Source organism: Eriocheir sinensis, unplaced genomic scaffold, assembly GCF_024679095.1.
Source record: "Eriocheir sinensis breed Jianghai 21 unplaced genomic scaffold, ASM2467909v1 Scaffold702, whole genome shotgun sequence".
Taxonomy (NCBI): Eukaryota; Metazoa; Arthropoda; class Malacostraca; order Decapoda; family Varunidae; genus Eriocheir; species Eriocheir sinensis.
This window is the reverse complement of record NW_026112057.1, coordinates 217501-238259: the sequence shown is the minus strand read 5'-3', so window position 1 is coordinate 238259 and position 20759 is coordinate 217501. Positions and strand designations below refer to the sequence as shown.

General features: G+C 45.3%; 1 long non-coding RNA gene across 3 annotated transcripts in view; it reads left to right on the top strand.

Moving 5' to 3' along the window:
* The first annotated feature begins 3825 nt into the window (after positions 1-3825).
* LOC126994002 (uncharacterized) overlaps positions 3826-20759 on the top strand; it is a 17572-nt gene continuing 638 nt past the window's right edge. The window contains exons 1-9 of one of the 3 annotated variants that reach the window (XR_007748694.1): positions 3826-3998; positions 7036-7218; positions 8642-8827; positions 9322-9484; positions 11078-11141; positions 13467-13600; positions 14022-14131; positions 15714-15847; positions 16273-16904. This is a non-coding gene — a long non-coding RNA (uncharacterized LOC126994002). Of the gene's footprint in view, positions 3999-7035; positions 7219-8641; positions 8828-9321; positions 9485-11077; positions 11142-13466; positions 13601-14021; positions 14132-14858; positions 15557-15713; positions 15848-16272; positions 16905-20759 lie in introns of those variants that run through there. The other 2 variants (XR_007748695.1, XR_007748696.1) reach the window with 2 other exon arrangements.

Sequence of the window (20759 nt, the reverse complement as noted above, 5' to 3'; positions counted from 1 at the left end):
ACTTAAAGGCGGCTGGCGACATCTCCAGCTCGCACTTCTCTGGAGCGGAGGCTGGTGACGGCCGGGAGGAGTGGTCAGTTATTAGGTCCAGACTTCAGATCACAGTGAACTCTAAGATGTCTGGCTAAGTAAATGCAGTGCGTGTGCTCCTGTTTACTGAGTGAGTCAATAACTGACAGAGGTTCGCCTCGCGGGTGCGGGCGCAGGCAGAAAACATCTCGTACATCCAACAGGAACCCCCTTATATGGGCGGTTGCCTACGTCACTATACGTCATTACTACGTAATAACCATTGACTTTACACATAAGGCACTGAGGGTGCACTCTATGATATGGTCACATCCTCATAAGTACATAAGAGTGAATATTCATGAGTATTCTACATGGCTTGGGTTTACATGATTCTCGTCCTTTAGCGTGGTGCTGTCGTTGGGTGAAGTGGGTGGTTTCCGGCAGAGCTGTGTGGTGGCCTGAGACGCCCCTTTTTACTTCCTGTGTGTTTCCATAATGGTTTGTTCTTCACACTGTCGCCTCGCTGTGCTGTGTTCTTCAAATTGTTCTTGTTATTAGATGAATTCTACCGTTCATCATCGCTTTCTTCTTCTTTGTTTATTTGTGGTGCTCGTACTGGGTCAGGAGGTGTTACTGCATCTGTGTTGGTAGATGTAGTGCCCTGCGGGGCACCACAAGTGCCTGCCTGCCTTTCACAGCCTTCCTCTTCTTGTGTGTGTGTGTGTGTGTGTGTGTGTGTGTGTGTGTGTGTGTGTGTGGACTCATTTTCTTTTATTTTTTCTCCCTAACTGTTTCCCTGTCAACAGAGTGTCCAGAGGAAGGAAAGAAGAGAGAAAGGAAGGAAGTGAGTGGACAGCTTTTGGTGGCTTTTTCTTTGGTCAGGTCAGGTCAGGTCAGGGGCCGGGACATGCAGCTTTTTTTCCTTGTCGTCAGAAGAGTGTTCTGGCCACACCTGTCAGTGTTAGATTGGAATTATAAGAACCAGAAATTTGTAAGAAAAGTTTTTGAGGAAACAGTTTTGTTGTTTGGAAGAAGAATGTGATGACTCTGTGAACCAGGGCCTAGATTCACTAACGAGTTACGACGTTCGTAAGTCACAAAAAATGTCTTAAGGCAACCTTCGGCTGCTTTGGGCTATTCGCTAAACAGTTACGGCATTCTTCCGGCACCTTAACTTTACGGCAGCTCCAGGCATGGCGTAAGATATTGTGACCCGTACGTAGGGCAGATTTTCTCCACAACACAAGGAGGAATGAAGAAGAAGAGGAAGACCCACTGCCAAAATAATGAACAAAACGTCACAGTGCTATCAAAACATTGCTCTATAAGGACGTGTCAACCGTATATATAATACCATTCTCTGAACATGTGGTGATTGTGAACTCTTACACTATTGAATCAAATATCCTGCCGTAAACAATTGTGATAATATATATGGAGTGCTTGAAATGCTAGCAGGAGATTCACCAGGGGGTAATGTGGGTACCCATACATGCTCGGTGAATAATTTAGTCTTAATTTGTAGTTTGTAATACCTTAGACCACTAGCACAACCAAGGGTGGGCTGGCCCCACCTATACCCGTTGATGAGGTTTCAGGCCCTGCACCCCCAAAGTTTCTCTTGTCTTGTCTTTTTCTCTGCCCTCCAATCTCCCTGAACATATTTCTGGGTGTGCCCTTGCCATTGTTTAGCAGATTTTAGCGACCTATTTTAGAGACACAAACTATTCATTACTGGGTAAATTATCATGTCTTTTTTGTGGAGTTAGTTATCACCAGGAAGCAATTATGAAAGTACTAGAGTTGATTTGGTGAGTCTCATACTTGGGTTGACAGTTTACTCTCCTCTGTAATAAGAACATAAGAACATAAGAACGCAGGAGTCTACAAGAGGCCGGTAGCCTGTAGGCCTGTACAAGGCAGCTCCTTTGACCCTAAGCTCCCGTGTATCTAACCCACCTAATATCGCTGTCCATGAATTTATCTAGTCTATTTTTGAATGTGACAATTGTATTGGCACTCACCACATGACTGCTAAGCCTATTCCACTCATCCACCACCCTGTTAGTAAACCAATTTTTGCCTATGTCCCTGTTGAATCTGAATTTATCCAGTTTAAACCCGTTACTTCGTGTCCTACCCGGTTCCCTTACCAACAAAACCTTATGAATGTCTCCCTTATTAAAGAATGCTAGGCTACTATCCCCAGCGGCAATCATAGGTTACAATTCTAGCAGAGTTAGGTTACCATCCACTAGGCTAAAACGAGTCTGTTAGTTTGTAAATAGATTTGGGAGTGAAGACGGCTGGACGATATATGCCGCAGAGCTTGTTATAGTGAATTCTGGGGTAAATTTGCTGTAGCTGAATTATTGTGGTAATAAACAGATCCCCATTAAAAGGCATCATAACATACCACAGGAAATAAGTAATATGCATCTCAAAGAGCTAAGCAATGACCCATTCTTTGCAACATGCATTATATGTTTGTTGGATATTTTGGTAATTTAGTCATCCCATGGCTCATTCTTGTCTCAATGATGTATTAAGGTATTACATTTACTGTTTAGTATGCTAGTTTTACTGGGTGTTATAGATGATGTGTCTAGTAAGGGTAGGGTGAAGTTGGGGGCATACGCATAGCTGTGTGTGGCCTCGGCGCTCATCATGGTAACCTATTGCTGGTAAATTATCAACACCCGTCAAGGTTTGATTCATCACCCAGTTGTATTCCCACTCATAGTTTCATAGCTACTAGAATTGAAAAAGAATTTGATGATTTTAGGTTGAGGCAAAATATTTATATATATATATTGATATTTATTTCATGCAAAAAGGTTAAGTGAAAAATATATAATTACTTCATTTTCTACTTATAGCACAACATTAAAACTAGAAAATAAAGGTTCTTTGTCCATAGACTATAAAAAATTCTCTCACCTTGAAATTCAAGTTATTTTTTGGGTATTGACAAGAAAATAATGTTTCTGTTTGTAACTCAAATATGCACTTTTTTATGTAACCTAACCTTACTAAAGTACTGACTCATATGTTCCTGGCACAAGTTGAGAACATAATGAAAAAATGGGCATTGACATATACATTATTAAATATTTAAATGTGTTAAATAGTGTACTGGCAATAAAATACAGGAAATCATCGAGCAAATTGGTGTATGGGTGTGTTTCGTTAAGAACTCGGTAGAGTTCTTCCAAGACAAAGGCACTGCCCACTGTCAAAACACATTCCACTATACCTAGAAAATTTCCACAGCGACTGTTGGCTCTCAAGATATAGCTGGAAGCCAGACTCTTTCACGAGTCATCACAGTTTTGAGAGAAGTCTTGGGCTTTCCAGGATGTGACACACACACACACACTCACATACACACAAACACACAATTATATACTTTGAGAGTAAAAATAGTAAAGTTGGGGGGATACGCAGTACCAGCGCATGGCCTCGGTGCTCATCTCCGTAACATTGGCCCTTGAGACTGTGGTGGAAGGGAGCCCCCATTACCCCGGGACACAGGGCCAGTGTGATATCTGGGTTACCACATATCACCTTCCCCAGGTACCCATTCATCGACCAGCCTGAGAGGGAGGATGAACAGCTGGGTGAGTGTGAAACAGCGTTAAGGCAGGAAAATCTAAACATGGCGGACTTAAGATTTTTTTGTGAATCGCAAGATACGACATTCTTATTTCCGCCATATTGGATCCACTTAAGATTGTCGTATCTGCGAGGCGTTAGTGAATCTGGGCCCTGTCCTCCTCCTCCTCCTCCTGTGGTGGCTTATAGCAGCACATGTACTGTGCCGGGCTGCACTGTGTTGTCAGTCTGGGCAGCAGCAGTGTTCTGGGCTCATCCACTCATTGTAATGTTGGTTTTCCAGAGTGGTGGCACTGCCCGGCACTTCCTCAAGAAGGCTCTCCTGCCCCTGACTGGCTGGTGTGACAGTGTTGGCAGTCTGCTGCTTCTTGGTGAGTGACATGTTTTCTTTTTTTAACATCAGAGGACACGGCTCAAGGGCAACAAAAAGAGTACAAAAAAAATAAGCCCGCTACTCACCGCTCCCACAGAAGTAAAGAGTAGCCAAAAGAGAGGTCAATTTTGGGAGGAGAGGTGTCCTCATACCCTCTTCTTGAAAGAGTTCAAGTCAGAGGCAGGAAGAGATACAGACGAAGGAAGACTGTTCCAGAGTTTACCAGTGAAGGGGATGAAAGAATGGAGATGCTGGTTAACTCTTGCATAAAGGGTTTGGACAGTATAGGGATGAGCATGAGTATAAAGTCGTGTGCAACGGGCCGGGGGAGGGGGGGAGGCATGCATTTTGCAAGTTCAGAAGAGCAGTCAGCGTGAAAATATCAATAGAAGATAGAAAGAGAAGCAACATCGCGGCGGAATTTAAGAGGTAGAAGACTATCAGTAGGAGGAGAGCTGATGAGACGAAGAGCCTTAGACTCCACTCTGTCCAGAAGAGCTGTGTGAGTGGAGCCCCCCCACACGTGAGAGGCATACTCCATGTGAGGGCGTATGAGTGGACAGGACAGTTTGTTATGGAAAGAAGATCATTGATGAATAACAGGAAGAGAGTGGGTGATAGGACAGAGCCCTGTGGAACACCACTGGGTGATAGGACAGAGCCCTGTGGAACACCACTGTTGATAGGTTTAGGGGAAGAACAGTGACCGTCTACCACCGCAGAGATAGAACGGCCGGAAAGGAAACTGGAGATAGAGGAACAGAGAGAGGGATAGAATCCGAAAGAGGGCAGCAGTTTAGAAAGCAAAGACTGGTGCCAGGCTGCCTGTGACTTGAACTCTTTAATAAGGAGGAGAGTATGAACACACCTCACAAAATTTTCCCCTCTCTTTTGGCCACATTCTCCATATCGTTGTTAGCACCAGGCTTTTTTATCATTATTAGTGGTATTTGTTCTCCCTTGGGCTGCTTCCTTTACAGTAAGACTTATTATGCCTAGGCCCACCTGTAGGGAGATGTAATTTGACCCAGTACAGTAAGACTTCTGCCTAGGCCCACTGTAGAGAGATGCAATTTGACCCTGTACAGAAGTGCTATTTGGCCCCACATACCAGAAGATAGCGTAGTAACATCTAAATTATTTTATGTATATATTTTTTTACGGCAGAGGAAGCAGGTCAAGGGGCAAAGAAAGTACTATTGAGAAAAGAAAGCTTGCTGTTCACTGTGTTTATCAGAGTGGCCAAAGAGAGTCAGCTTCAGGAGGAGAGGTGTCTCCATACCCTCCTCTTGAAAGAGTTCTAGTCATAGGCCTTAGGATTTTCAGACCAAGGAAGACTGTTCGGGATTTTGCCATGAAGGGGATGAAGGAATGAGGATGCTGGTTAACTCTTGCATGAGGGATTGGGACTGTTGTTTCTTTACTGATATCTTTATTAATTGAAATGAAACGTGTTGACTCAAAAAGGTTTAGTGGTTCACCATTTTGGTACAGGTTTTGTATCAGTATTAATTATTTAACCCAGGATTATTTACCTTCAATACATCTAACTATCTGTCTACTACTACTACTACTACTACTACTACTACGGGCCTCCATCTATTAGAGTTGCGTTGTGAGCGGTATATTCTCTCATATCCTTTCACAAAGCAATTCATTGTCCCCACCCCGCCAATGACTGTGGCCGACAACCATCTTTATTTAATATTACAGACTTTACTAAACATTTTATTTTTAAGCTAACAGAGCTTGTGGTTGATACGACTATCAACCGCCGTCACCTCAAAGTCCAGGTCGGCAATGTGGGTGGTTTTGGGTGCAGGCGACCTGGTTCCTCTCAGGCAGACCAAGGCTGACCTCAGGAGGGAGAAGGACAGCCTGCATCTCATCCAGGCGACCACACTGCTTCTTGGCTGCTGTTTCTTATCCGCCAGTGTTTCATGAGTCTTGCGTAGAAGCTCTGCGCCCTTGGTCCCATCCCTCCTGCCGTTGTGAGTACTACCGGGGTGAAGGAGCCCTGGTCCACATTCTGTATTCTTTCTTCATATGCTCTGTTCTTCTCTTGTTCGTTTCTTCTGTGGGCTGCATCAAGGGTCAGGTCTCTGTGGCAATGGGCCATGGGATCAAAGATCCTTATGTCAAAGTATGCCCTTTGTCCACGAGTCCAAAACCCTCTGGCGCTAACATCCACTCGTGCTTCGGTGGAAACATTAGCGGTGCGTCTGGCGAGGTGTTCGCCTTGCAGAGGGAGCAGCATGGGTTCCACAGTCACGTCGTGGCAGACTTCTTTCAGCATCTGAGCTGTTATGTCTCTTACTTCGTCGTGTCTCATGCAGACGAAACCTCCTCGCTTGCATGTCATGGCATGATTTTGGTTGAAGGGTGAGCCACATGTTTGGGAGCCCATCCACTGGCCAGCCATACCTGAGGGCAAGGGCATCAGTAAATTCTTTTTTGTTTAAGTTGAAGCCTTTTGCCCTGATAGGTAGTGTGGTTAGCCAGTTTGAAGCGCCCACTTCCTGTGCAATATCTGTCCTCCTCCTTGTGTCTTCTGGGAGTTCTCTCATTAGGTCACTCAGAGTGTCTCTCTGTTTATGGAGATTTCATTCCTTAGTGACCTAATATATTGAGGGTTGTCTTCTCCCCTTTCATTTTGATTGGTAATATATCCGGTCAAAGAGGCTGTGATTCGGATTGAGTTCCCGAATTCAGACTCGGCCAGATTTTGTGGGTTGGTGATGCCGAGCCCACCCATTTTTGGCGGCAACTCCAGCAATCTTCTCTCCTGGTCACTGGGACATTTGCTATCGCCGGTATGAAGGTGTTTCTGACAGCATCTTCCAGAGGTTTTAGTAACGGAGCAACATCAGGAACTGTCCTCATGAGGCTACTACTACTACTACTACTATCCCCACGGTGTCTAGAAGGCCTGTTATCCGACTATGCGACACCCCACAAGGCCACTACTACTACTACTACTACTACTAATATTACTACTACTTATACTACTACTAATACTATTCTCTCCCCTACAGAAGTCCGGTGTCCCAACCTCACTACAACGCTGACTACTGCCTTAAGTGTGGTAGTGGAGGATAGAGGCCGAGCGGAGGCTACAGCGGACTATTCCTGCGAGAAGGGGAGGAGGATAGTCGGGAATAGTCAGTGGAAGTGTGGTAGTAATGGTATCTGGAGTGGCAGTCAACCGCGCTGTGAATGTAAGTAATAGTAGTTGTAGTAGTAGTAGTTCCAGTAAGTAGGTGATTGTAGTAGCTCTTGTAGGGTGTTGAATAGTAGTAATAAGACTATCCTGAGACTAACTAGACTATTCCTAATACCCCTCAGATGTAGTAGTAGTAGTAGTAGTAGTAGAAATAGCTTATGTTGGGTGTTGAATACTACTAACAGGACTATCCTAAGACTAACTAGACTATTCCTAACCCCCTCAGATGTAGTAGTAGTAGTAGTAGTAGAAATAGCTTATGTTGGGTGTTGAATACTACTAACAGGACTATCCTAAGACTAACTAGACTATTCCTAACCCCCTCAGATGTAGTAGTAGTAGTAGTAGTAGAAATAGCTAATGTTGGGTGTTGAATACTACTAACAGGACTATCCTAAGACTAACTAGACTATTCCTAACCCCCTCAGATGTAGTAGTAGTAGTAGTAGTAGAAATAGCTTATGTAGGGTGTTGAATACTAGTAACAAGACTATCCTAAGACTAACTAGACTATTTTTAACCCTCCCAGATGTAGCAGTAGTAGTAGTAGTAGTAGTAGTAGTAGAAATAGCTTATGTTGGGTGTTGAATACTACTAACAGGACTATCCTAAGACTAACTAGATTATTCCTAACCCCCTCAGATGTAGTAGTAGTAGTAGTAGTAGTAGTAGTAGTAGTAGTAGAAATAGCATATGTTGGGTGTTGAATACTACTAACAGGACTATCCTAAGACTAACTAGACTATTCCTAACCCCCTCAGATGTAGTAGTAGTAGCAGTAGTAGTAGTAGTAGTAGAAATAGCTTATGTAGGGTGTTGAATACTACTAACAGGACTATCCTAAGACTAACTAGACTATTCCTAACCCCCTCAGATGTAGTAGTAGTAGTAGTAGTAGTAGTAGTAGAAATAGCTTATGTTGGGTGTTGAATACTACTAACAGGACTATCCTAAGACTATCTAGACTATTCCTAACCCCCTCAGATGTAGTAGTAGTAGTAGAAATAGCTTATGTTGGGTGTTGAATACTACTAACAGGACTATCCTAAGACTAACTAGACTATTCCTAACCCCCTCAGATGTAGTAGTAGTAGTAGTAGTAGTAGTAGTAGAAATAGCTTATGTTGGGTGTTGAATACTACTAACAGGACTATCCTAAGACTAACTAGACTATTCCTAACCCCCTCAGATGTAGTAGTAGTAGTAGTAGTAGTAGTAGTAGAAATAGCTTATGTAGGGTGTTGAATACTAGTAACAAGACTATCCTAAGACTAACTAGACTATTTTTAACCCTCCCAGATGTAGCAGTAGTAGTAGTAGTAGTAGTAGTAGTAGTAGTAGAAATAGCTTATGTTGGGTGTTGAATACTACTAACATGACTATCCGAAGACTAACCAGACTATTCCTAACCCTTCCAGATGTGACCTGCGACCTACCACAAGGCTTGGATAATGGTAGAATAGTCCGACTCAACCAGACCCTGGAATACGGTAGCCTGGTCGAATATCACTGTCTACCGGAACACAGGCTGGTCGGGGGGAGCTTCCGGAGGTCATGTGGCGAGCTGGGCGAGTGGTTGGGTGGAGAACCGAAGTGTGTGTTGGGTAAGTAGTAATAGTAGTAATAGTAGTAGTAGTAGTAGTAGTAGTAGAAGTAGTAGTAAAAATAGCTTATGTTGGGTGTTGAATACTAGTAATAAGACTATCCTAAGACTAACTAGACTATTTTTAACCCTCCCAGATGTAATAGTAGTAGTAGTAGTAGTAGTAATAGTAGTAGTAGTAGTAGTAGTAAAAATAGTTTATGTTGGGTGTTGAATACTAGTAATAAGAGTATCCTAAGACTAACTAGACTATTTTTAACCCTCCCAGATGTAATAGTAGTAGTTGTAGTAGTAGTAGTAGTAGTTGAAATAGCTTATGTTGGGTGTTGAATACTAGTAATAAGACTATCCTAAGACTAACTAGACTATTTTTAACCCTCCCAGATGTAGTAGTAATAGTAGTAGTAGTAGTAGTAGTAGTAGTAGTAGTAGAGAGAGAGACAGATTACTACCATGAATACTACTATTACTATTAACTATTTTGTACTATTCCAGGTCCAGAGGATGCCTACAACACCATAGGCTCCGATAGTAGTAGTAGTAGTAGTGTGAGTACTACTTCTACTTCTACCGCTAGCAACACCGGGCTCTACATCGGACTATTCTTCGGGCTCATCCTGGCGATAGTCTTCATAGGAGTGCTAGTCTACTTCAGAATGTAAGTAGTAGTAGTAGTAGTAGTAGTAATAGTTATGGTGGTGGTGGTAGTTAATTCTTAAGGTTGTCATATCACTTTACGTTTTCTGCTATAACTCAGCTTGTATGTGTGGTAGGTAAATCTAGCTTGCGTGGTAGTTAGAGTGGTAGTTGACCTTCCTTCCTATCAAAATTCGTGTTCCTAACCTGAGTGTGGTAGGAGTTATAGCAGGTCAAAGTTAGGGGAGTGAAAAATCCTGGATATTTTTTTCTGAATGGCATACTGTTTAACATTTTTGTACATAACTCAGCTTGTATGTATGTTAGGTGAATGTAACTTGAGTGGTAGTTAGTGTGGTAGTTGACCTTTATTCTTACCAAAATTCGTGTTGCTAACTTGAGTGTGGTAGGAGTTATAGCAGGTCAAAGTTAGGGAGTGAAAATTATGTTTATATTTTCTGCATGTCATAACACTTAACATTTTTGTATATAACTCAGCTTGTATGTGTGGTAGGTAAATGTAGCTTGCGTGGTAGTTAGTGTGGTAGTTGACCTTTATTCCTACCAAAATTCGTGTTCCTAACTCCAATGTGGCAGCAGTTATAGTGGTACGAAGTTAGGCATTTCAAAATTTTCCAATCCTCCCATTTTCATTCAACCAGCTGTAACATTTTTCCCTACCATTCAACCGGCGTGCATGGTAGATGGATGGGCCTTGGTGGGCTGGTAGACACACCCTTTGGCTATCCTATCATACTCACAGGTCTGTAATTACCTGGTTCATTTGTATCAGCCTTCTTATAGATGGGTGTAATGTTGGCCAGTCTTCATGTAACTCACAGGTCTGTTACCTGGTTCATTTGTATCAGCCTTCTTATAGATGGGTGTAATGTTGGCCAGTCTTCATTAACTCACTGGTCTGCAATATCTTCCTGAGTGTCCTTCACCTCTTTTATCACCCGTGGGCCTGGAGTGCCAGGCAGTGTTAACAGTGCCACAGACAGTGTTATGTGATGCAAGACAGATTAGTTACCCAGTGTTAGGCTGTCTTGTTACCTGACCTGCCTACCCCTCTCCTGTGACATGGGGTCAGGCGTTATGCAGTGCTATGTGATGCCAGGCAGTGTTCATAGTGGCATAGATTTGTGTGGTGCCAGAATCAGTGTGGTGCCAGTCATTGGTGCCAGGGACGGTATATGTATAGAATAACACCCAGGTGACCCTAGGACAAAGCCTTATTTTTCTCCCTCACTCCCCTCAATGTTACCAGCTTACCGTAGGCATAACATTGTATCTTTCTGTTTCTGGCCCATAAATATTGCAAAAAAGAGCATCAGTAATTACCGATGTTAACAATAATTATAAATGCATATTGTTATCTTTATGGGGCGATAGTTTGGGGTCAGAAAAGACAATACGCCAAGTACTACTAAGGGCTGGTAACCCTAAACTACCACTTGAGCCAGCTAAACGTAATATATGGAGGAGAAAAGAGAATAAATGAACCCGTGGACATACCCACAACTCCTGTGAAAGCCTTGTCAAATATGTGTAGGCCTACTTGTGTGCCAACATATGTAAGAGCATGGGCCTAACTTTTCTTCTTCCTCCTCAGGTTTTGGGCGCCCAGCCGTACACGTGAACTAACAGTCTTGGCTTCAGGGCAGGTCGCTAAAATGGTATGTGTGTGTGTGTGTGTGTGTGTGTGTGTGTGTGTGTGTGTTGAAGGTTTTCATCATTAAAGCTTGTTGTTGGGGTGAGAGTGGAGTCAGGAGGTCATGATGATAGATACGTTTATTGGGGGGGGGAGAACCAGCTCCGTGAGGAAGGGGGCAGACTAACTGAGGCTTTCGCGCTAATTAATTTTTTTCTTGGTAGATGGTGGCTCGCGCTAATTGCGGTTCGCTCTAATTGATCTCGCGCTAAGTGGGGCTTTCGCGCTAATTAATTTTTTTCTTGGTAGATGGTGGCTCGCGCTAATTGCGGTTCGCTCTAATTGATCTCGCGCTAAGTGGGGCTTTCGCGCTAATTAATTTTTTTCTTGGTAGATGGTGGCTCGCGCTAATTGTGGTTCGCTCTAATTGATCTCGCGCTAAGTGGGGCTTTCGCGCTAATTAATTTTTTTCTTGGTAGATGGTGGCTCGCGCTAATTGCGGTTCGCTCTAATTGATCTCGCACTAACTGAGGCTTTCGCGCTAATTAATTTTTTTCTTGGTAGATGGTGGCTCGCGCTAATTGTGGTTCGCTCTAATTGATCTCGCACTAACTGAGGCTTTCGCGCTAATTAATTTTTTTCTTGGTAGATGGTGGCTCGCGCTAATTGTGGTTCGCTCTAATTGATCTCGCACTAACTGAGGCTTTCGCGCTAATTAATTTTTTTCTTGGTAGATGGTGGCTCGCGCTAATTGCGGTTCGCTCTAATTGATCTCGCACTAACTGAGGCTTTCGCGCTAATTAATTTTTTTCTTGGTAAATGGTGGCTCGCGCTAATTGCGGTTCGCTCTAATTGATCGCGCGCTAAGTGGGGCTTTCGCGCTAATTTATTTTTTTCTTGGTAGATGGTGGCTTGCGCTAATTGCAGTTCACTCTAATTAGCCTGTGGTACCCTGCTGACAAATTCCGATGACTGAGAAACTGCAGCATCAGCCGCTACACATTGAGTCCTGCCAGTGAGAAATGAGTGCAGCCACATCCCGAGTGTTCCCGTAATGGCCGTTTGTCTGGCCTTGTGTAACAAAATGCCATGGTCTACCATGTCGAAAGCTTTCGCAAAATCAAGGTAGACCACATCGACATCTGCATTATGTTCAAGCTTACCTATGATTGAGTCATAGTGGGCCAAAAGCTGTGAGAGGCACGAGCGCCCAGTACGAAAGCCATGTTGGTCCGGGTTCATTCTGTTATTGCTTTCTAGATATGCAGACATGTTTTTAACCATAATTCTCTCTAGAACTTTAATAATATGGGAGGTTAAGGCAACTGGTCGATAGTTTTTTGCCTCTGCTCTTGACCCTCCCTTGTATATTGGTGTAGTGAATGCACTTTTTAGCTTTTCTGGTATTATGCCAGAATCTAGAGAGTTTCTATAAAAATTTAACACTCAGCTCTTCAGCACATTTTTTAAGAAGTACTGCAGGGAATTGATCGGGGCCAGCTGCCGAATTAGTGGCCACCCCTTTAATTGCTTGCTGTGTGTCGTCGTTGTTTAAGCTTATGTCCGTCAGGTGTGATATTTGATCAGTTCCTTGGTTGAAAAAGTCCATAGGTAGGTTGACAATTTTGTCTTCCATGGGTTTGCTGAAGACACTTTTGTACTGAATCAGTAGCGCTTCAGCGACATCCTGGGCTTTGTTTATGGGTTGGCCGTGTACGTCAGTCAGTGGGCCAACACTCGCTCTCACTACGGATTTGTTAGCAGCATATTTGTAAAAGTATTTGGGGTTGGTTTTGATGCATGACGCGGCTTGTATTTCTTTCCGGTCATTCTCTGATTCAACTGATCTTTTAAGTTTTTCTTCTATAATGGCAATTTTGTTTTCGAGTTGGGTCAGCATTTTGGTGTAGTTGGGATTACCGAGTTTCTTCCTTAGTTTTGTTCTTTTTCTCATTAGTACTTTTCGGTCTCTTGGTATGTTACCATTGAAAGGAGAGGTCTTTTTAGACGGCCTCCTCAGTGGTACATTGATATTTTCAAGCATGTGTTAATGATTGTATCATATTGGGCCTCAGGGTCACAGTCCCTCATGAGTAGATCCCAGTTTAGCTCACCCAGGTCTTTCTTTATACTGTCCCAGCAGACTGACTCGCTTAGGAAGTTGAGTTGGTTAAAATTATTAAAATTAGGAGCCTGCTCCACTTCACTGGACAGTCTAAGATGTGTATTTGTAGGTAGGTTGGTAGTCACGGTGATGATGTTATGGTCAGAGAGATTAGTTTTATTCACCCTAATATAATATCATCATTATTTATCATAACGATGTCTAGTATGTTCTTACCTCTTGTAGGAGTGTCGATGATTTGATTGAGGCAGTATTCCTCGGCAAAGTGCATGACAGCTTTTGCCTGGGTCCTCATGTCTTCCGCTCCTCCATACACACACTCCAAATTCCAGTCTGTTAGCGGAAAGTTTAAGTCTCCAGTAAGTATAAGGGTGGGCATGGGCAGTGGTAGCGAGCCAATGATATCTTTTATCTTTGTTAGTTGGGTCATAAATTTCTCTGTTGGGCATGCTGGTGGTCTGTATATATACCCAGTCAGTGTCTTGAATGCATAGTGCCAGTGATTCTGTGTACATATTGGATTCCTGGAAAAGTACTTTTGTTCTAGCTGCAAAATGGCTAAGTGATGACCCCGCCTTTTCTCCGTTGAATTGGTCGGTCCGTCCTGTGTGGTACAAAGTGTGGTATTTTTATTTCTGCTCTTCTAATCTCCTCTGTTAAGTGTGTTTCTGTGAGAGAGATTATATAGGCATTTTCAGTTTGTGCCATTTCTGTGAGCAGACCATTAATTTCACATCAACCGGTTTATTTATTTATCTCTTATCTAATCACCCCCCCCAGAGGCAGTGCCAGTGTTTGGAGTGCCACTGTGCCTGGCCGTCCAGCGCTGCCCGGCACACGATGGCATCCAGCTGCCCACCATTGTCAGGGAGTGCATTGACCAGATAGAGGTGAGTGTTATTATTATTATTATTATTATTATTATTATTGTTATTATTGTTATTATTATTACTGCATTATTACATTATCTGGGCCTGAGAACACACACACACACACACACACACACACACACACACACACACACACACACACACACACACACACACAGCGCTCATGTGTGAAGATTATTAGAGAAGTGATTCCTGGCAGCAAGAACACATCAAAGACTACAACGAAGTGACAGCGTGTCATTTTGATACTGTTTTTGCTCAAGTGGGTAAATGTACATTTGAAAAATCTCAACAGAACTTAAGTGATGCAGACTTAATACTACAACCATTACACACAAATTTAAGACCTGGCATTAATTCACATAGTAGTAATTCACATGTTTGGGCCTGAACCCACAAGCTGGGAAACAGTAACTTCAGCTATCAGACACATGAATAATAGTGGCTCTTACGGATCAGACGGTATCCCTTTTAAATTTTTAAAAGACGCCCTTCAATGCACACATTACTTGCATCATAAACACCTCAATTGTAAGTGGAGTTTTCCCCACACCGTGGAAGCACTCCATTGTAATACCTATTTTTAAGTCTGGCAATGAAAACGAACCTATAGCGTCCCATCCTACCCATTCTTTCTAAAGTAACTGAAAAAAGAGTTGCATCTCGGCTTACTAAGTGAATGAGAAGGATAGTCTCCAAAATACGCATTTCCCCCTCGATTTGCAAGGTTTGCAGTGAGAACTGACGGATGATGGCCGGAGCCAGAGCCGAGGCTGACTCTAGACGGGAGATGGCAGAGTGAACATGACGGAGGTCCCGAACTGTGGCGTTGAGGACTTCCTGATGGAGGTTAAGCTGACGTCTCTCTTCCGCCAATAGAGTGTAGAGATGGGAGATTTTCCCGTGTATGACGTCTATCTGGGCCTGACTGGCCGTACCAGAAAGGAGGTGCAAGCGAGCCAATGAAATCAACGGCTCCTCGCCGCTGGGGAGTCCGAAACGGGCTCTCATCCCTACCACTCCTAGCCGACAGGAAGTTGTTGAGATCCTTGAACAATTTTGCAAATTCAGTGTGGAAGGAGTCTAGAGTCCGCCTCAGCAGCCCAACAGTAGGGACTGATTGATTCATATGGTCAATTGTGTGTGTGTGTATTTACCTAATTGTATTTACCTAGTTGTGACATACGGGAGAAGATCTACGCTCATGCTGTCCGGTCTCCATATCCTCTCTTATCCAACTTTTCCTTAATATCCTGAATGTTTCTTGCACAAACCACCTCCTCCTCCAGTCCGTTCCACAGCTTCTGTTTGGGAAGCTAAACTTTTTCACATCTCACCTACACGTGGTCGCCCTAAACTTCTTTCCATGTCCTCTCGTTTCTCTCTCGCTCCACACACACACACAGGTCCTCTCTGTCCACCCCGCTCGCCACCCTGTACACCACTGTCAGGTCTCCTCTCTCTCTTCTCCTCTATCTATATGTGTGTGTGTGTGTGTGTGTGTGTGTGAGAGAGAGAGAGAGAGAGAGAGACACACCCTTGCAACAACACCCCTATACACCTTTCCTTCCGCCCCCCATAGGTACATGCCGCCCATTGGGTAGCAGCAGCAGCGGCAGCAGTGGAGAGCGGAGTCTGGAACAGCTGCATAGTGTGGCAGAGATTGAGGTGGAAATGATGAAGCAGGAATCTCGATTGGCACACCTCCATACTCAGGTGTGTGTGTGTGTGTGTGTGTGTCCATAGATAGATAGATAATTTGTATATATTTATCTATGCTAAATGTAAGTCAAATGCTCTTTTATATTATTGTCTGTCAATTGATATTTATTTCTCAATATTTTAATTATGTATATATATATTTAATGACGAGATTTTCTATTCTCTTTTTTTCTATTACTCTCTCGGTCCCACACGTCCTCTGCGTGTATCCAAACACACGAGAAATTAATCACAACAAGGAGAGGGTATTCCCCGGCTGCCTGGGACTGAACCCGCGACCAGCGTGACGGGAGAGCCACTCCTTACCGAGTCGGCCAAAGAGGTGCCCCCCTGGCTAAGTGGGTTATGGGAGGCTCGTTCATCAGGCATAGTCGCCGCACTATATAGACAGATTTATTTATTTATTTATTTATTCTCAGGTAACCGCCGGGCAGGTGTCTCGGAGCAAGGAGCAGCAGCTTTGGGAGTCTACAGCGGCACCCTACTCAACCCACCACCACCACCACCACCCATAATGTGACAGTTATTAGCACGGAGGAAGTGCCAACTAGTGAGACTGACTGTGTTTCCGACACTGTGCCACTGTTGACGAGTGCAGTGCCGTGAGTGCCAGTGTTAGTGTGGCACCTCAGACGGAGGGTGATTCGGCACTCCAGGGTGATGTCAGAGTGCCAAGTGACGAGCCCAAAACCGAGGAGGAGAAGGAGGAGGAGGAAAAGAAGGAAGAGGAGGAGGAAAAAGCTAGTCAAGTGATCAAACTGGAGGAAAAGGAAGAAAGAGGAGGAGGAGGAGGAGGAGGAGAGAGAAACACGGGAACAAATAGATGGAGAGAGGAGAGAAGAAGGAAAAAGGAGGAGGAGGAGGAGGAGGAAAAATTCACCAACTTCACCACCAAACTTTCCACCAATGAAAGAGGACCCCAAGATACTGCCACACAAATAGTGCCACAGGGGACAGCGGGGGTGGCACAGGGGGCCTCGGGGGTGCCGCAGGGGAGGGGAGAGCTGCCCCCGCCCCTCGACTCGGAGCCTTGACGACACTAGGCCTAAGGGTGAGTGCAGTAGTAGTAGTAGTAGTAGTAGTAGTAGTAATGGTAGTTCTTGCTTAGAATATAAATTCATTGATCTCTCTCCATATTTATTTATTTATTTTATCTATTAACATATGCACTGTCTTCATCTGTCTATCTATTAATCTATCATTTATCTATTGACCTATCCTCCCTCTCACACATGTATTTATCAGTTTATCTATCTATCTGCCTCTCCCCTTCTCTTTCTTTCCCACATGTATATATTCAAGCATGTATTATATTATCTATCAGCCTTTTCCCCCCTTCAAACATGTATTTATCAGTTTATCTATCTATCTGTCCTTTCCCATCTGTCTTTCCTTCACGCATGTATTTCTCATTCATTCCTGTCATGGATGCTTGCTCCTAGGAGCTCCCACCAGGGGATGGCCACGGCAGAAGAGCTTCCAACCTTCTCTATCCAGACACTCCCTCCTTGCCTGCTCAAAGATCTTTCCCCCCTCTCCCTAACGTACTCTTGCACCCTATCCCTCCATTTCACTGGAGGCCCAACATTCCCTCCCTCTATCTCACTCACATACACCCTTCTGGTCATCCTACTCTCCTCCATTCGCTCCATGTGGCCAAACCACTTTAAAGTCTGTCGCTTCACTTCTGCCCTTCACCCCTGTGTTGACACATTCCAAAACACACTTTCATTACTCACTCCATCCATTCTACTCACACCACACGCACTCCTCAAATAACTCATTTCCACTGCCTGCACTCTAGACCTCTGACTTTCATTCCAGGCCCACGTTTCATATGTGAGGGTTGGTACTGTTATTGTATTTCTCAAATCCCTCCATGCTCTCTCCTCATCTCTCTCTCCACCTCTCTCCTCATCTCTCTCTCCACCTCTCTCCTCATCTCTCTCTCCACCTCTCTCCTCATCTCTCTCCACCTCTCTCCTCATCTCTCTCCACCTCTCTCCTCATCTCTCTCTCTCCACCTCTCTCCTCATCTCTCTCTCCACCTCTCTCCTCATCTCTCTCTCTTCTCTTCCACCTCTCTCCTCATCTCTCTCTCCACCTCTCTCCTCATCTCTCTCTCCACCTCTCTCCTCATCTCTCTCTCCACCTCTCTCCTCATCTCTCTCTCTTCTCTTCCACCTCTCTCCTCATCTCTCTCTCCACCTCTATCCTCATCTCTCTCTCCACCTCTCTCCTCATCTCTCTCTCTCCTCATCTCTCTCTCCACCTCTCTCCTCATCTCTCTCTCCACCTCTCTCCTCATCTCTCTCTCCACCTCTCCTCATCTCTCTCTCCACCTCTCTACTAATATCTCTCTCCACCGCGCTACTCATCTATCTCTCCACCTCTCTCCTCATCTCTCTCTCTTCCACCTCTTTCCTCATCTCTCTCTTCTCTTCCACCTCTCTCCTCATCTCTCTCCACCTCTCTCCTCATCTCTCTCTCCACCTCTCTCCTCATCTCTCTCTCTCCACCTCTCTCCTCATCTCTCTCTCTCCACCTCTCTCCTCATCTCTCTCCACCTCTCTCCTCACCTCTCTCTCCACCTCTCATCTCTCTCTCCACCTCTCTCCTCATCTCTCTCTCCACCTCTCTCCTCATCTCTCTCTCCACCTCTCTCCTCATCTCTCTCTCCACCTCTCTCCTCATCTCTCTCTCTTCATCTCTCTCTCCACCTCTCTCCTCATCTCTCTCTCCACCTCTCCATCTCTCTCTCCACCTCTCTCCTCTCTCCACCTCTCTCCACCTCTCTCCACCTCTCTCTCTCCACCTCTCTCCTCATCTCTCTCTCCACCTCTCTCCTCATCTCTCTCCACCTCTCCTCTCATCTCTCTCTCCACCTCTCTCCTCATCTCTCTCTCCACCTCTCTCCTCATCTCTCTCCACCTCTCTCCTCATCTCTCTCTCTCTCCACCTCTCCCTCATCTCTCTCCACCTCTCTCCTCATCTCTCTCTCTCCTCATCTCTCTCTCCACCTCTCCTCATCTCTCTCTCCACCTCTCTCCTCATCTCTCTCTCCCACCTCTCTCCTCATCTCTCTCTCTCCCACCTCTCTCCTCATCTCTCTCCAACTCTCTCCTCTTCTCTCTCTCTCCACCTCTCTCCTCATCTCTCTCTCCACCTCTCTCCTCATCTCTCTCTCTCCTCATCTCTCTCCACCTCTCTCTCCTCATCTCTCTCTCCACCTCTCTCATCTCTCTCTCTCCACCTCTCTCCCATCTCTCTCTCTCTCCTCATCTCTCTCTCTCCACCTCTCCCTCATCTCTCTCTCTTCTCCACCTCTCCTCATCTCTCTCTCCACCTCTCTCCTCATCTCTCTCTCTCTCCCACCTCTCTCCTCTCTCTCCACCTCTCTCCTCATCTCTCTCTCCACCCCTCTCCTCATCTCTCTCTCCACCTCTCTCCTCATCTCTCTCTCCACCTCTCTCCACATCTCTCTCTCTCTCTCTCTCTCTCTATATCTCTCTCTCACCTCTCTCTCTCATCTCTCTCTCTCCACCTCTCTCATCTCTCTCTCCTCTCATCATCTCTCTCCACCTCTCTCCTCATCTCTCTCTCCACCTCTCCCTCATCTCTCTCTCCACCTCTCTCCCTCATCTCTCTCTCTCCCTCATCTCTCTCCACCTCTCTCCTCATCTCTCTCTCCACCTCTCTCCTCATCTCTCTCTCCCTCATCTCTCTCCACCTCTCCCCTCATCTCTCTCTCACCTCCTCTCCCCTCTCTCTCTCCACCTCTCTCTCCTCATCTCTCTCTCCACCTCTCTCCTCATCTCTCTCTCCACCTCTCTCATCATCTCTCTCTCCACCTCTCTCCTCATCTCTCTCTCCACCTCTCTCTTCATCTCTCTCTCCACCTCTCTCCCCATCTCTCTCTCCACCTATCTCCTCCTCATCTCTCTCCATCTCTCCTCCTCTCTCTCTCTCCCCCGGTCTCCTCATCTCTCTCTCTCCACCCCTCTCCTCATCTCTCTCTCCACCTCTCTCCTCATCTCTCTCTCCACCTCTCTCTTCATCTCTCTCTCCACCTCTCTCCTCATCTCTCTCTCTCTCCACCTCTCTCTCTCTCCACCTCTCTCCTCATCTCTCTCTCCACCTCTCTCCTCATCTCTCTCTCTCTCCACCTCACACCACATCTCTCTCTCTCCACCTCTCTCCCTCATCTCTCTCTCCACCTCTCTCTCCTCATCTCTCTCCTCCTCTCTCCTCATCTCTCTCCACCTCTCTCCTCATCTCTCTCTCCACCTCTCTCCTCATCTCTCTCTCCACCTCTCTCCTCATCTCTCTCTCTCCACCTCTCTCCTCATCTCTCTCTCCACCTTTCTCCTCATCTCTCTCTCCACCTCTCTCCTCATCTCTCTCTCCACCTTTCTCCTCATCTCTCTCTCCACCTCTCTCCTCATCTCTCTCTCTCTCTCTCTCTCTCTCTCTCTCTCTCTCTCTCTCTCTCTCTCTCTCTCTCTCCACCTCTCTCCTCATCTCTCTCTCTTCATCTCTCTCTCCACCTCTCTCCTCATCTCTCTCTCCACCTCTCCATCTCTCTCAATACTACTTCTACTACTACTACTACTACTACTACTACTACTGAGGACTGAGGGCTTGGAAGGCAGTGTTGGGGCTTAGGGCTGAGGGCTTGGAAGGCAGTGTTGGGGCTTAGGGCTGAGGGCTTGGAAGGCAGTGTTGGGGCTGAGGGCTGAGGGCTTGGAAGGCAGTGTTGGGGCTTAGGGCTGAGGGCTTGGAAGGCAGTGTTGGGGCTGAGGGCTGAGGGCTTGGAAGGCAGTGTTGGGGCTGAGGACTGAGGGCTTGGAAGGCAGTGTTGGGGCTGAGGGCTGAGGGCTTGGAAGGCAGTGTTGGGGCTGAGGGC